Raw genomic sequence first — 14,740 nt, 5'->3', positions numbered from 1 at the left:
TTTATCTTCTTCAAACTCCACAGAAGTTCCTTCAAGTGTAAAACTGATGAGGAGAACAAGGGCAAAATAAATGTAGATAAATTAAATGTCCTTATAACCTGCAGTCTGTTGACAAATACTTGAGGCAGGCAGAGTGTAACATTCCTCCAGACCTCCAGACTGTCTTCATGTTAATGCTTTGCTAGAGGAGGAAACAACCTTAGCTTGACAATTACCAGGCCTCCAGTATCCTCTGAGTCTGCTTTAGCATTTGAAAGTCCTTTTGGAAACTTCCTTTGTCTTTACCTCCCTCAACTCCAAAGTATATAATCAAATGCTCCTCACAATCCCAGTGCAGCTCTTTCTGCCCACAGGTCCTGTCCCTGTGCTTTAATAAAAGACAACATTTTTGCACCAAAAACGTCTCAAGAATTCCTTCTTGGCCATTCACTTCCGGACACCACATCAAATCACACCAAAATGAGAGAAAGAAGCTCAGTGACCTTTAAAAGAAAGTACTATGGCTCTAACAACTTATAAGTCTGTTCTTAATTTTCTTCCACTCTGACAGAGCTTCCCCTTTCTAAATTCAGAATGGTCCCCAGAGGATACAATGAGAAACACACTAGAAATTCTCTAGTGGATTTGCTACAGAACTCTTAGCCACAGGGTAAGGAGTTGTTCACTAAAAAGTTTGCCCTCTAGCAATGCAATCTCAAATAGATTTATCAGTACCTCTAATTCTCACCTTTTTTTTTTTTTTTTAAGATTTTATTTATTTGAGAGAGAGAGACAGCCGCAAGCGGAGGAGGAGCCAGGACTAGGAAGAGGGAGAAGCAGACTCTTCACTGAGCAGGGAGCCTCATGTGGGACTTATTCCCAGGACCCTGAGATCATGACCTGAGCCAAAGGCAGACACTTAGCCGACTGAGCCACCCAGGTGCCCCTCATTCTCACCTTCTTGCAAAAGCATTTTTGTTCTCCATACTTAAAAGAAATTGTTCCTATTAAATTGTTCCAAAGCTCAGCAACAAACTAATTAATTCTCGGCATTTCAATTAATGCTATAATCATTAGTTGTCTTTTAAAAATAATGTCATCAACACAAAGAGTCACCACAAATGAGCTAACTATACAGGGGAGTTCATAAACAAAAGGAAACATTCTCAAAAATAAAAACACTAGACACAGTACCTTTGGCTCTCTCTCTCTGTAAGGTGCTCTTCATCCAGTGAAAGGCCTATTAATTATTTCATTCTCCTCTTAAAAGAATAGACAGAGAAACAAAAAGAAAGTCTGTGAAGTTCTAATTCTGCCTCTGATGTCTTTTTGCTCCCAAAGCTCTCGTGCTGTACACCACCTATGCCAACAGTTACCCTCGGAGACACAGCATGGAGACGAAAATGGTCTGTTCTCAAAGTGACTGTTTTGTTGTTATCCCCTCACAAGGGAAGAGGATGGCTTTGTTTCTGAAGATACCATAGGTATAAGCTTTGTAAAAAGGAATGTTGTTTGGAGGAAAGGACGGTATTTGCACTTGGGGTACTTCCTACTAATTTATGGCTGAGAATTCCCTGAAATATTTGAAATACTTCACCTTTATCCCTTTTGAGAAAGGATAGAGCACAAACTTAAAAAAATGCATAAATTATTTTGCATAAATTATTACCCTGAGTCCCAAAAGTGTTAACACATATTTATAAGCAATAAAATGGAAAAGTTACTCACTGAAAGAAATCAGTCTTATCTCTAGAGTTTGACTTATTAAGAGATTTCCCATCTATGAAATCCTTAACAAGCCTTGATTATGAAATGGGATGAAAATTTTTTATCACGCTAAAATGAAAGGATAAGATAAACTTTTAAGGTTTTGATTAGTTTTAGGATATAGGATATCATTCAATGAAGATTGCATATCGAGATATCCAATGTTTTCCTGATTTGTCAAAAATTTAGGTGACATTAAGTTGATCTTATGATGTCAACTGTAAAAAGGGAAAAAGTGCTAAATACTTTACTTTTAGCAGAGATATTTTGATTATCCTTTGAATTAAATATTTAATTATACATCTGTTCTTTCATGTACTCAATAAATACTTATCAGTGCCTATTTCTTTTTTTGTGTGTTTGTTTTTGTTTTGAGAGAGAGTGAAAGAGTGGGGTTGGGGGGGAGGGCAGAGGGAGAGGGAGAGAGACAATCTTAAGCAGACTCCACTCCCAGCACAGAGCCCACCGCTGGCCCTGATCTCATGACCTGAGCTGGAACTAAGAGTCAGACACCTAACCGACTGACCCACCCAGGCCTCCCAATGCCTATTTCTATTTTCTCACTGTGGCCAAGCTGCCCCTTTCCTCATTTTATTTCTTTGACCCTTAACACCCATACCATTAGGTTATATTTTAAATGTTCTAGCTGATCTCCATATGATAGTCTTGCTTTCCCAGTTAGGTTTGATTTCCTCCTAAGAATAACTACTGCATCTTTTACTGCTTTTGAATTATTCTAATTGAATACGGAAAGGGTGGGACTTTAGGGAGGGAAAGAATAGGGGCCCCAACTAGGCTCTGAGGGTATTTCAGGTATGCAGATGCTGAGACAGAACAAAGACAGAGATCAGGAAAATTTAGACCACCCTATCCCAGTTACTAGGGTTAAATGTTTTTCTAATAATTACATTGTAACCACAGAAAATAAAAATAACCATAAAAACTAATCAGGCCTCAAAGGAAAAGTTCAATATAAGGATTAACTAGACCTAGCAATACGTATCTACCGATCACAGATGTCACAGAAACAAAAACTCTCACACAACATACAAGCATCATGTCTGGTTCCAGGCCACTGATCTGACCACTTTCCTGGTAAAGTCCTAATAAAAGGCCAGAGATAAAAAGCCCTCACTGGCAACCCGGTCGGGACCCATCTCACTCCTGAGAGCTTTTTCTGTATCCTTGCTCGATAAAACTCTATGGCTTTGCTCACTCTCCTTCATCGGCAAGATTCATTCTCCGTATTTGAAAAGAAATCCCCCTCAAATCTTTTTGCAGAATTCTTAACTGAGTAATGCAAGAGTGTGATTAAATCCATCACAAATAAACAACTGGGAAGCTTAAAAGTCTAAACAGAGATTTCAGAAACTCCTGAGTAAAATAAAATTGATAAAAAAATTTTTCCCAGCATAATCATACCACCAGTAATAAATACTAATAAAGATCTACAGGCAAAAGGGAAATAATGGATTGGAATCCGTATCTAGAGGAAGGAATGATGAAACGGTAAATATATGGATTAATATAAATGACATCTTTGCTTTCTGTTCTTAAATACTGTAAAGAAAGTCAACGGTTTAAAGCAAAAGTTATCATAGTGTGTTCTCAGGCCTATAACATAAGTTTAAGTTAAAAGCAAGACAACAGTAGTGGAAGAAATGGAATAGATTGTTAAATGGGATAATGGGGCAAACAGAAAACAAATAGCAAGAATAGCAGACATATCAATAAATATATTTTATGCAGTAAGAACTCCAAAATAAAAGGCAGATATTGACAGACTGGATTTTAAAAAGCAAGACTTAATTATGTCAATACGTTCTTTACAAGAAAAAAAGACTTTGAATATAAAAACAAAGACAGCTAAAACAATGGAATACCATATAAAGAATGGAAAAGAAAAGATTTGGAAAAGACATTCCATTCAAACACTTGTGGAAGGAAAACTGGCCTATGCTGCTATCAATAAGTTCCAAGAAAAAGAATATTAGAAGACATACAAGAGTCATTTCAGTGTGAAATCAAGCAGCAAATCATCAATAAGATCTAACAGTCCCGATTGTATAACTAATAACAACGAAAATTCACAGAACTAAAGTAAGACGTAAACAAATCTACAATCATAATTGGAGAATTTAGTAATCCATTGTTGGGAGTTGAAGAGACAACAAAAATATATAAGAATAAAAATATTTTTTTTTTTTTTTTTTTAAAGATTTTATTTATTTATTTGAGACAGAGAGAATGAGAGAGAGAGAGCACATGAGATGGGGGAGGGTCAGAGGGAGAAGCAAGCTCCCTGCCGAGCAGGGAGCCCGATGCGGGACTCGATCCAGGGACTCCAGGATCATGACCTGAGCCGAAGGCAGTCGCTTAACCAACTGAGCCACCCAGGCGCCCAAGAATAAAAATATTTTAATAACGCTCTCAACTAAGTTGACCTTGTGGGTGTTTACAGAACGCTATACGAGCAACTGCTGTACACACAGTCTTTGCAAGTGGAACCAAGCACAAAATATCCATTGTAAAAAGTATAAACGAAGTCTCAATAAATTTCAACGAATATTTAAAATGTATCTTATCTCTGAGCATGTAGAGTAAATTGCAAATCAAAATAAAAATATATCCAAAACAAATATTTGGCTATTGAATAGCACTTCCAAATACCACAGGTCAAAGGAAAATTAAAGGCAAAATTGTGGAACTACTTTGAAGTGAAAGAAAATTAAAGATCGTGAAAACACAATATATCCAAAATGTACAGAATATAGGTGATGCCTATAGAGGGGAATTTATTGAAGTAAGTGCTTAAAACAGCAAAAAAGAAAAAAGTCAATAATAATCTAAATAATCTAAAATCTAACCTAGTTTAAAAAAAAGCAAATCAAACCAAGATAAGTAACAGATAATAAGTAAATAATAAAGACAAGAGAACAGATCAATGTAGTACAACACAAACATAGAAAAATAAATTTTTTTTTTTAAAGATTTTATTTATTTATTTGACAGAGAGAGACACAGCGAGAGAGGGAACACAAGCAGGGGGAGTGGGAGAGAGAGAGAAGCAGGCTTCCCGCAGAGCAGGGAGCCCGATGCGGGGCTCGATCCCAGGACCCTGGGATCATGACCTGAGCCGAAGGCAGATGCTTAACGACTGAGCCACCCAGGCGCCCCAGAAAAATAAATATTAATTCTGCAAAAATATTAGCAAAGTTGATAAACTCTTAGAAATAATAGTTATAAAAATAAAAAAAGAAAAACAAATTAATAATATCACGATTGAAAGAAATCATATATCCTGAAAACATCTGAGGTTATGATAAAGAGATTATTCTGAACATGTTTATACTAGTAAATTAAACAATTTAGATAAAATTGACAAAGTTCCTGAAAAAAAACTGACGAAAGATGAAATAGGAAATATTAATTAACTTTATTATTGTTATGAATATGAATAACTTAATTATTTTATTAGAAAAGAGATATTCGAATGAATCCGTGGGATATGAAAATAAGCTCAATAGTATCAATCATTAAGAAAATGTAAATTAAAGCCATGAGATATCACTATAAACCACTAGAATAGCTAGAATTAGAAAGACCACATTTCAGTGATATGGGGCTTCCAGAAATCTCATGCTTTGTAGGTGGTACAATTTCTTTGGAAATAATTCCTCGGTTTTTTATGAAGTTACACTGACCCTTACTATATAAACTATTCATTCTATTCTTAGGCATTTACACAAGAGAAATAAAAATATGTGCCCACATAAGAACTTCTACAAGAATGTTTATAGAAGTTTTAACTTAGGGGCGCCTGGGTGTCCCAGTCATTAAGCGTCTGCTTTCGGCTCAGATCATGATCCCAGGGTCCTGGGATCGAGCCCCGCATTGGGTTCCCTGCTCGGCGGGAAGCTTGCTTCTCCCTCTCCCACTCCCCTTGCGTCTGTTCCTTCTCTCACTGTGTCTCTCTCTGTCAAATAAATAAATAAAATCTTAAAAAAAAAAGAAGTTTTAACTTATAATAGTTCCAAGTTGGAAGGAACCCTGATTTTCATCCACAGGTGAATCAACAAACTATATTCATGCAATGGAATGGTATTTATAAATTAAAAAGAACAATTTATATTGATACATACAACAACATGAATGAAGAATATACAAATATACACTGATTTTCATTAATATGAAATTCTAGAGTAGGCAGAGGTAATCTATACAATGGAAAGCAGATCAGTAGTCACCTGGGGCAGTGGCTGTGGGGGGCTCACCAATAAGGAACCATGTGGGAATATTTTGAGATGATGAAAATGTTCTATATCTTGATTTGGGTGGTGGTTTAATATCTGTTTATATTTATCAAAATTCATCAAACTGCATACTTATAAATCATTGCATTTTATTTTATGAAAAATTGTGTCGATATTGTTAAATAAAAATATTTAAGTATATACCAATAACACTTTAAATGCAACTTTACAAAAGAATCAGGATGAATGGTCATATTTTACTCTTTTTTTTTTTTTTTCATTGGAGGATTAGAAAGATAAAAAATCTTTCTGGCTAAAGATGGAGACTACAAACCTGAAGATTATATATTCTAAATAAGAAAATCAGATGGATAATTCCCTGTGAGTCATTAAGCAACTAATTTAAATCTCTCCAAATCCGGGTTTGCTGAGTGATGACTACCAGACTCACCATGTGGTAATTACTTGTTTTAAATACGCAGCAGAATCTCATACTCAGCTAAGAGTACATTTTGATACATAAGTGTCTTAGGTCAAAGTAGTCCTCATGATACATTCTTTACAACTAAAGTATCTGGCATACAGGTACACAACATACAAACTGTCCTGAAACCCTGGCATATGCCAAGTAAATTCATCTTTAGAGTAGAAGTAAAATCCTGGTATGACAACCTACAGCATGCATTGTTCAAAGATTTTCTAAGTTTAGCTGTTCTAAACTATAAAAATCTATGAATGATTAAAACACTCAGTAAGAAAAGCAGTTGCTAGTGTCACAATAAACAAATTACAGCCAGTTTAAAACATAATATCAAAGTAATATTCTCTAAATGAAGAATGTAGATAAGATTGCATTTGAACCTTTCTAATGATTTTCAAAAAGATGTATCCAAAAAAAGTTTATCAGTAACATCAATGTTTTAAGATAAGATAGTTCTATGAAGAAAATGTAATGCAAGAAGGAAAAACAGCTAGGAAAGAAAGAAGAGATGGAGAGCAAGAGAGAGAGAGGGGAGGGAGGAAGAAGGGACATTGGGGTGGGGGGTGGGCAGAGGGGAGAAGGGCAGGACACAGTGGGGAGAATACTTCTAAAGTAGTGGAGTGTTGATCACTTCCTAGGTCCATACTTCACTGAAGCCCTCAAAAACAAAACAAAACAAAAACTTGCATCTGTTTCCACTGAACTAGTTGTTTTTTATGGATGCGAGATACATATACACACACACAAATATTCAGTATTTTTTTAATTACTTCTACTGAAAAGTTCAGAGTCATTGATTTCAATGAGATATGAAAACATTTACTACAGGTGATGGAAAGATTATATTGTCCCATACAAAACAAAACGATATGTGTTATTCTTCATAAAGAGTATGTTACATATTAAGATTATTAATGATGTGACTGTAATTTTTCATTCCATAATTTCTATCATAATAATCATAAATATTATAGGCCATCAATCTTGTTTAAATTTTTAAGAAACCAGTAAAAGGTTTAAGGATGGTATCTATATATAATTTTTGAGATTTTTTTAAAATCTCAGATTAAGATGTGAAATAAATTATCTGCGGCATTTTTACAAAATAGATGGTTTTGATACAATATGGATAGTTTTTCAGGAGAATATCTGAAAAATTGGGCAGAATCTCCAGTGAAAATACATTTGAATGATATATGGCAACTTTATATATTTCCATTACTTTGGAAAAATAATTTGCATTTGTATGCTTGCTTTCCTTTAGTCTCCAAGAGCTCTGATTAGTATTCCAGATAAATCAGTTCAACTAAGCATAAACAATTACTGATGTTCAGACAATGCACTGCTCTATAAAGGTAATAAATGTAAAGATGGAAGAGCTGCAAATGCCGCTGTTCTGACGGTGCCAACCATCATCTGAACCCACATCAGGAGAGGAGTAGAAAGGACTTCTGAGCACAGGTGAGGAAGGGCGGGACTTTTCCAGCACGATGACCAAAGCCCAGGTTCCTGACTCCCACAACATTCACTGGGAAAGTCTCCTGGAGCCTCCAGCTTTGAAGATGAGTAAATATTTGTTGGTCACACAAGGAAGATAAATATATTGAGGAAGAGGGGCAACACACAGCCAGAAAATTCCAGATAAGAGAATAAGGTTTTTTAATATCCTTATTGAGGTTTTGTTTACATAACTATAAAATTTATAACTCAATCTTTTTTTAATTAAATTTATATAAGGTTTAAGGTTCTTATGATTAGCAACTGCCTGTTAACATATGTAACTCAGCTATTTTCCCCTAAGAGAACTCAGAGAAGATGCCAAGCCTTTTCTCTAGAATTAGCCAGGTCCCTTTTTTAGTCACCAGATTTGACAAGAGGTTTGAAAACTTGTAGTCTAAATGAGAAAAAAGAGGCACGTGTCCTAACCACTAACATTATGTAATTAACGGCTCTGCCCTGCTCTAACAAATTACCAAAAACTTGATGGTTGAAAAGCAACACAAATTTATTATCATAGAGTTCTTAAAATCAGAAGTCAGAACTGGGTCTTGTTTGGTTAAAATCAAGATGTTAGCAAGGGTATGTTCCTCCTGGGAGTTCTAGGGGAAATAGATTTCTTTGATTTTCCCAGATTCTAGCCCCCTACCTCCCATCTTCAAAGCCAGCAATAGTGACCAAGTCTTTTTTATGTTACATCACATTGTCATTGACTATCCTGGCTCCTTCTTTCACTTTTAAGGACACTTGTGATTACTTTGGACCCATCCAGATATTAGAGAATAATCCTCTGATCTCAAGTCAGCTGGTGAACAGCCTTAATTCCATCTGCAACCTTAATTCCCCTTTGCCATCTAATATGGCATATTTATATGTTCTAGAGATTAAAATTTGGACATCTTTGGAGGATGGGGCATTATTTGCCTACCACACCCACTAACGTTTTAAAAACCCTAATAACTGAGTGATATGGAAAGTCAAGGTCTAAAATGCTCTTGCACTCAGAACCTTGCCAAGTATCATTGAACCACAGCTGGAGATAAGACACAGGATGGATGGATCATTTTAATAAAGCTTCTCCTTCCCAGGTAAATGCATGAAGACAGAAAGATTGGGGGCTGTCTAGTGCTGAGGTTGGGAGTGGGGGTTAATTGTACATGGGAATGAAAGAATTTTGCGGGGAGGATGATGGAAATGTTCTAAAATGGGATTGGGGTGGTGACTGCATAACTATAAAAATTTAGTTAAAAAAAGATTGAGTTGTAAATTTTATAGTTATGTAAACAATACCTCAATAAGGATATTAAAAATTTCACTTTGCCTTCTTACACATAAATTTTATTAAAATTGTAAGAATATGTGAAATTCGGTGACATTTGAGTATTTGAAAAGCATGAAACAGAGGTACTTTTTGTGAGATTATTTAAATGTGTCCATTTCTTCCATTTTTGCTAAAAATACGCGATCTTCCCTTGGACATTTTTAAATGTTAATGACACAAATAGACATTGATATTTACAGAATTTACAAAAGTTTTCTGATTTAAGGAAATTCTTATAGGTCTCCTTGCTGGCAGAATACAGGTCTTGGGAAAACAATGTGAAATGGCAGCTCTTTGGGAAACACCAGGGGTACTGCCTTGCTATCATCCTTTGAAAGGGCTTCTTGAGTGTTCCGTTCTGCAAGCAATCACATGAGCCACCACATGTGCAGACTTTTGCTGTTATTGACCTTTTCTCTTCACACTAGGTGAGTGGGTCTTGCCAAAGGCACAGGACTAGCAGAGTGGAATGGCAATCCTTGATGACTAGAGTGCTCTAAATATGAACAGATATGGCACAAAACTGAAGCCCCTTCCCGTTGTCCCTTTCCCATGCATCCCATTTTACATTCACAGATAAGCTGCAGGAACGGCATTGCTAGACATTGGCGTTTTGAGAAGGCATGACCTGGAGCAGAGACCCGCTCCCACGCCCACTCCCACACACCATTCCCCAATCACGGCTTGAATTGCAGCAGAGATCAGGAGAGAAGCCTCCACAGACACTGTTCTGTGTGTTTGCAATACACACCCCAACCTCTCTTGTCTGGCTTCTTCATATATTTCTAATTCCTGCTAAAAATTCAGTTATTTAGAAAGGTCTTTACCTGTTACTCTGTCATTCATTACATTTGTCACACATTATAATAATATATTTATCTGATTAGATTTACTGCCGACATTCGTCACTTTGTTCATTTTTAATATACACAATGTGTTATTTACAGCCTGAAACACAAAATGTGTTACATAAATACTTACAGATTTAAAGAATATTTGAGTAAATAATTGAAATGAAAGTGTCAGAAGACATGACTCTCAGTTACTCCGTGTGGATTATTGAGCAAACCACTCGCCATCTCTGAGCTTCAAGCTCATCAATCTCTAAAATGGGAAAATAATAACTTCCCTGCTTTTCTCAAAGGGTTCCATGAGAGTGAACTTTCCAAACATCTAAACCCCACAGAAATATAAGAAATAAACTTTGTATGAAGAAACATAGTAGAGAAGTTAATCCAAAGGGAGTGATAAAATGCTCACTTTTGCAATGAGGCTACATTTACTAAATTGAGGAAAATGACGCTTGACAACATTGTAGGGATCCCAACTGTGGACAGAGAAATTTCAGTGCCTCAGCATCTCTTTCCTTTTGACTTGTGGTTTATCTAGGAGTTTGCTTGGACTGAATTAGCGATGTTTGACCCCCGTCTCAGGTGTGTCTCCCATATTCCTCCTATCCTGCCATAATGCAGCAGGTGGTCAAAGCTGAGGTGCCCTCCTACAGGAACTGTGGCTTAGGAAGGTACACCAGTTCACAGTCCCAGTATTTAATAAATGACATCTAGAATCTGATATCAGGACTCCAACCCTTGATGTAAGTCACATGCCTTGAAAAAATATTATGCAATTAAAACAATCCCATTGAAACTAACTTTGTTTTTCTACCAAGTAGTAGAAATTACAGGGAGAGAGAATCTTATGGACCACTGCACCTTTATATATTAGAATTGCAAATCAAAGCAAGACTGACTCATTTTTGTAATATCCTTTCAACTCTTAACCGTTTCTCTGAATTTGACCACAACCTATTGGTAAAACTGTAGATCGTTTCAGAAATGGTGGGTATCAATTGCAAGAGGTAATAGCAGTTCAGGAAAATGTTTTCTATGTGAATTCCAATTATGTAATTCTTACCTCAGGTATATTCTGCATCTCTGTCATTCATCTTACTTTGTGCTGCCCACAAGTTCACTGCCTAGAGGAATAAAAATAAAGAAATGCAGTGACTTTGCTTACGGTCTCTGAAGCAATTTTTTGGTGAATCAAACTAAGAATATCTTTGCCACTTAATGCTTAATAAAAGCCACAGGTAATGTACCCCGATTGCTCTATAAAATATAGTGTATGCTGGGGCACCTGGGTGGCTCAGTCGTTAAGCATCTGCCTTCGGCTCAGGTCATGATCCCAGGGTCCTGGGATCGAGCCCCGCATCGGGCTCCCAGCTCCGCGGGAAGCCTGCTTCTCCCTCTCCCATTCCCCATGCTTGTGTTCCCTCTCTCACTGTGTCTCTCTCTGTCACATAAATAAATAAAATCTTTAAAAAAAAAATACAGTGTATGCTGTTTCCAAGAGAATAGTTATTTAACCCATTGAGAGGAAAATATATACAAAAACTATGTTAGCTAGCTATCTTTATCCATTCTATGGAGTGCGGTGAGGTCTTGTGACTAAAATATGTATCTAATTTGATACACATACAATTAAATTAACTTTACCCAGAGTAGTTCTACCTCTTTATCATTTTATTGGCAATCCAGGGAAGCAAGGCCATTATTTACCAGAGGTTGGTCTTACTTAACATTGAGAATGCTACCTGGACAGTCAACTATATAATCTTATTTAAAAGATTTCTGGAAATTACCTAAAGTTTCTCTCCCAATTTTCTCTCGACAAGCCAAATTTCAATATAAATGGTTCATTCTTTTCATGAGATTAGTTGCACTAAAAAATTTGATACTTGAAATTAATTATCAGCTAATAGTACCTGAACTTACCCAATCACTTCCCATCAAGAAAGAGTAGAAAAGTTAATCCTAAGGGAGTGATAAAGTACTCATCAGATATTCAACAAATAATTGCTGAACAAATACCCCATGCCCGGCATTGTTTGAGGTGGCTTGAACAAAATACAATGATAAAAATATTAACTCCAAACCAAGTGGCCCTGCTATAGTGAAATGACTGGAAAAGGTACTTAATTAGAGCACAGCAGGGACTGGACTATAAAACTAATCATCTGATTTCCACTTGGTAACTGTTGTCACCAGGCTTACTAGAATCTACTTACAGAAGTTTCCAAAATTCAAATAATAAAATTTCAAGGTTTTCAATAGCAGCTGAAATTAATTCACTATTCCAAAAAGCAATGCATCAGCTCTATTCCCTTTCATGCAAATATAACTATAATAAGGCTTGTTGCTAATTCATCATTTGTCCTTTTATTGCTTACTCTTTTGAAATTTTTACTTGGTTTAATTCTGGACTACACCAAAATCACCAGTTTTTCAGTTAATTCCCCATTTGAATCACTGGAGGAAAAAGACAAATCACATCCCTTTTATAGGTTACATCAGGATTATGCCCAATAATGTTGGTATTAAGTAATAAATTTGGCAGTTCCAATATTTTCAAGGTATGAGTACTGTCATATAAGTGTGCGGTATTTAGATTTATTTTCTCAAGCTATCTCCTAAACAACATATATGTTTTTTGAATATAGTGCTTAAATAATAAAAGCATATACTGATACTTAAAAGTGTATTTATGCATGTTTCTATATAATTTCATCCTCCCGACAGTTGAAAATATTATTAAAACCTTTTAATTTTTACTGTGGAATGCTTCAAAAAATCTTTAAAAGTTGCTTCATGTAGTTTTAACAATTATAAATTCAAAGCCAATATTGTTTCATTATGTCTCCAACTGAAGTACTCTCACCACTCCCTGGATTATTTTGAAACAAATAATACAACTCATATAATTCCATTCATAGATATCAGTATGTGTCTTAAAGATAATAATGCTTTTTAATCATAAACACACTACTATTATCACACCTAAAATAAAATTAGTAATTCCTTAACTTTGTCAAATACCAGTTCATGTTCAAATTTCTCTGAAAGTCCCATTTTTTTCAGTTTATCAGTATTCAAATATAGTCCATAACTTTCAACTGACAGTTGTATTTCTTAGAACTCTTCTAATCTATATAACTCCCTGTACTTTTCCTTGTAATTTCTTTGTTGAAGAACCAGGTAATCTGCCCTATTAAGTTTTCCATAGTCTGATATTCAGAGAATATAGACCACTGTAAGACTTCTCTAATACTGTATTTCCTATATATTTATGGTTATATCCCAAGGGTTGATCAAGTTTTTTACAGAAAAATTCATAGGTATTTTGTGTGCTCCCCCAAGGATGCACATAAATTCAGGTTTTGTCTTTTTCTAAGTTTAACTGCCATTGATATCATTGCCAAGATCCCCTATGTCATGAGGACTGGATAGTAGTAATATCACAATTCTACTGCAACTTCTTTATTAGCTTTTAATACCTTTATTGAGGGATGCTTTGTTTATCAGTTATATGGTTATACTAAAGCATAGTTCTCACAAAAAAAAAAAAGCAAACTAAATGTTTGGATCTTTATTGTTATCTTCCAGTTTTAAAACAGTGAATTGGAGATTAATAATTTCTGAGGATCTAATGTACAGCATGGTGACTATGGTTCATAATACTGTATTGTACACTTGACATTTGCTGAGAGGAGAGCTGAAGTGTTCTCACACACAAAACAAGGGTAACTATATAAGGTGATAGATAAATTAATTAACTTCATTGTGGTAATCATTTCACAATGTATATATAGATCAAATCATCACATTGTACATTTAAGGTATATTACAATTTTATTTGCCAATTATACCTCAATAAAGCTGGAAAATATAAAATAAATAAAGTTGTGAATTGGTTCCCTAGTAGGATCCAAAGCTAGTTTATGTATCATTATAAACTCATGCCCTTAACAATATATGATGAGTTCCAAACCACTGAAGCCTTTGGAATATAAGGGAGGAGCAGGAAAATGAGTTAGACCAGGAATCTCAATAGATCTTTTTAAAAAGTAATACTTAGAAAACTTTTTATCCCAAAGTGAAACGTTATATATTGGTAAAATCATAATTAATGAAAAGTAAGTGGCACCATGGAAATGTCCTTTTGATATAGTATTACAGAGGATAAAGCAGTAAACAAAATTGTGTGTGTGTGTGTGTGTGTGTATGTGTATGTGTGTTCAATGTGGGAATACTCTCCTGTGTATGGAAAATCTTTCAGAGAGAACACACAACATTGAAAATAGCCATGTTAAGGTGTGAAATTATTGAACTTTTCTTCTATTTTAATTCAGCAAAATTTAAGATCAATATTCTATCTTCAATGTAAAAAATTAACTTAAAGACTATATGTTCCTCAAATATCACAGACATAAAATGAGGGAAATTGACATTTCCCATTGTCGTAGTTATAAAAACTTAACCATATGTTAAGTTGATTCTTCAAAGTGACAGTGAACTCTTACTACTAACAGAAGAGAAAAAGGAAAAAGGTGAGAAGATGTCTTCAAATTATAAGAAATTGTGTCTAACATGAAAAAATGCTCCA

This window comes from Phoca vitulina, unplaced genomic scaffold, assembly GCF_004348235.1.
Source record: "Phoca vitulina isolate PV1807 unplaced genomic scaffold, GSC_HSeal_1.0 scaffold78, whole genome shotgun sequence".
Lineage (NCBI taxonomy): Eukaryota > Metazoa > Chordata > Mammalia > Carnivora > Phocidae > Phoca > Phoca vitulina.
The sequence above is the reverse complement of the archived record's forward strand: the minus strand, read 5'-3'. Positions refer to the sequence as shown.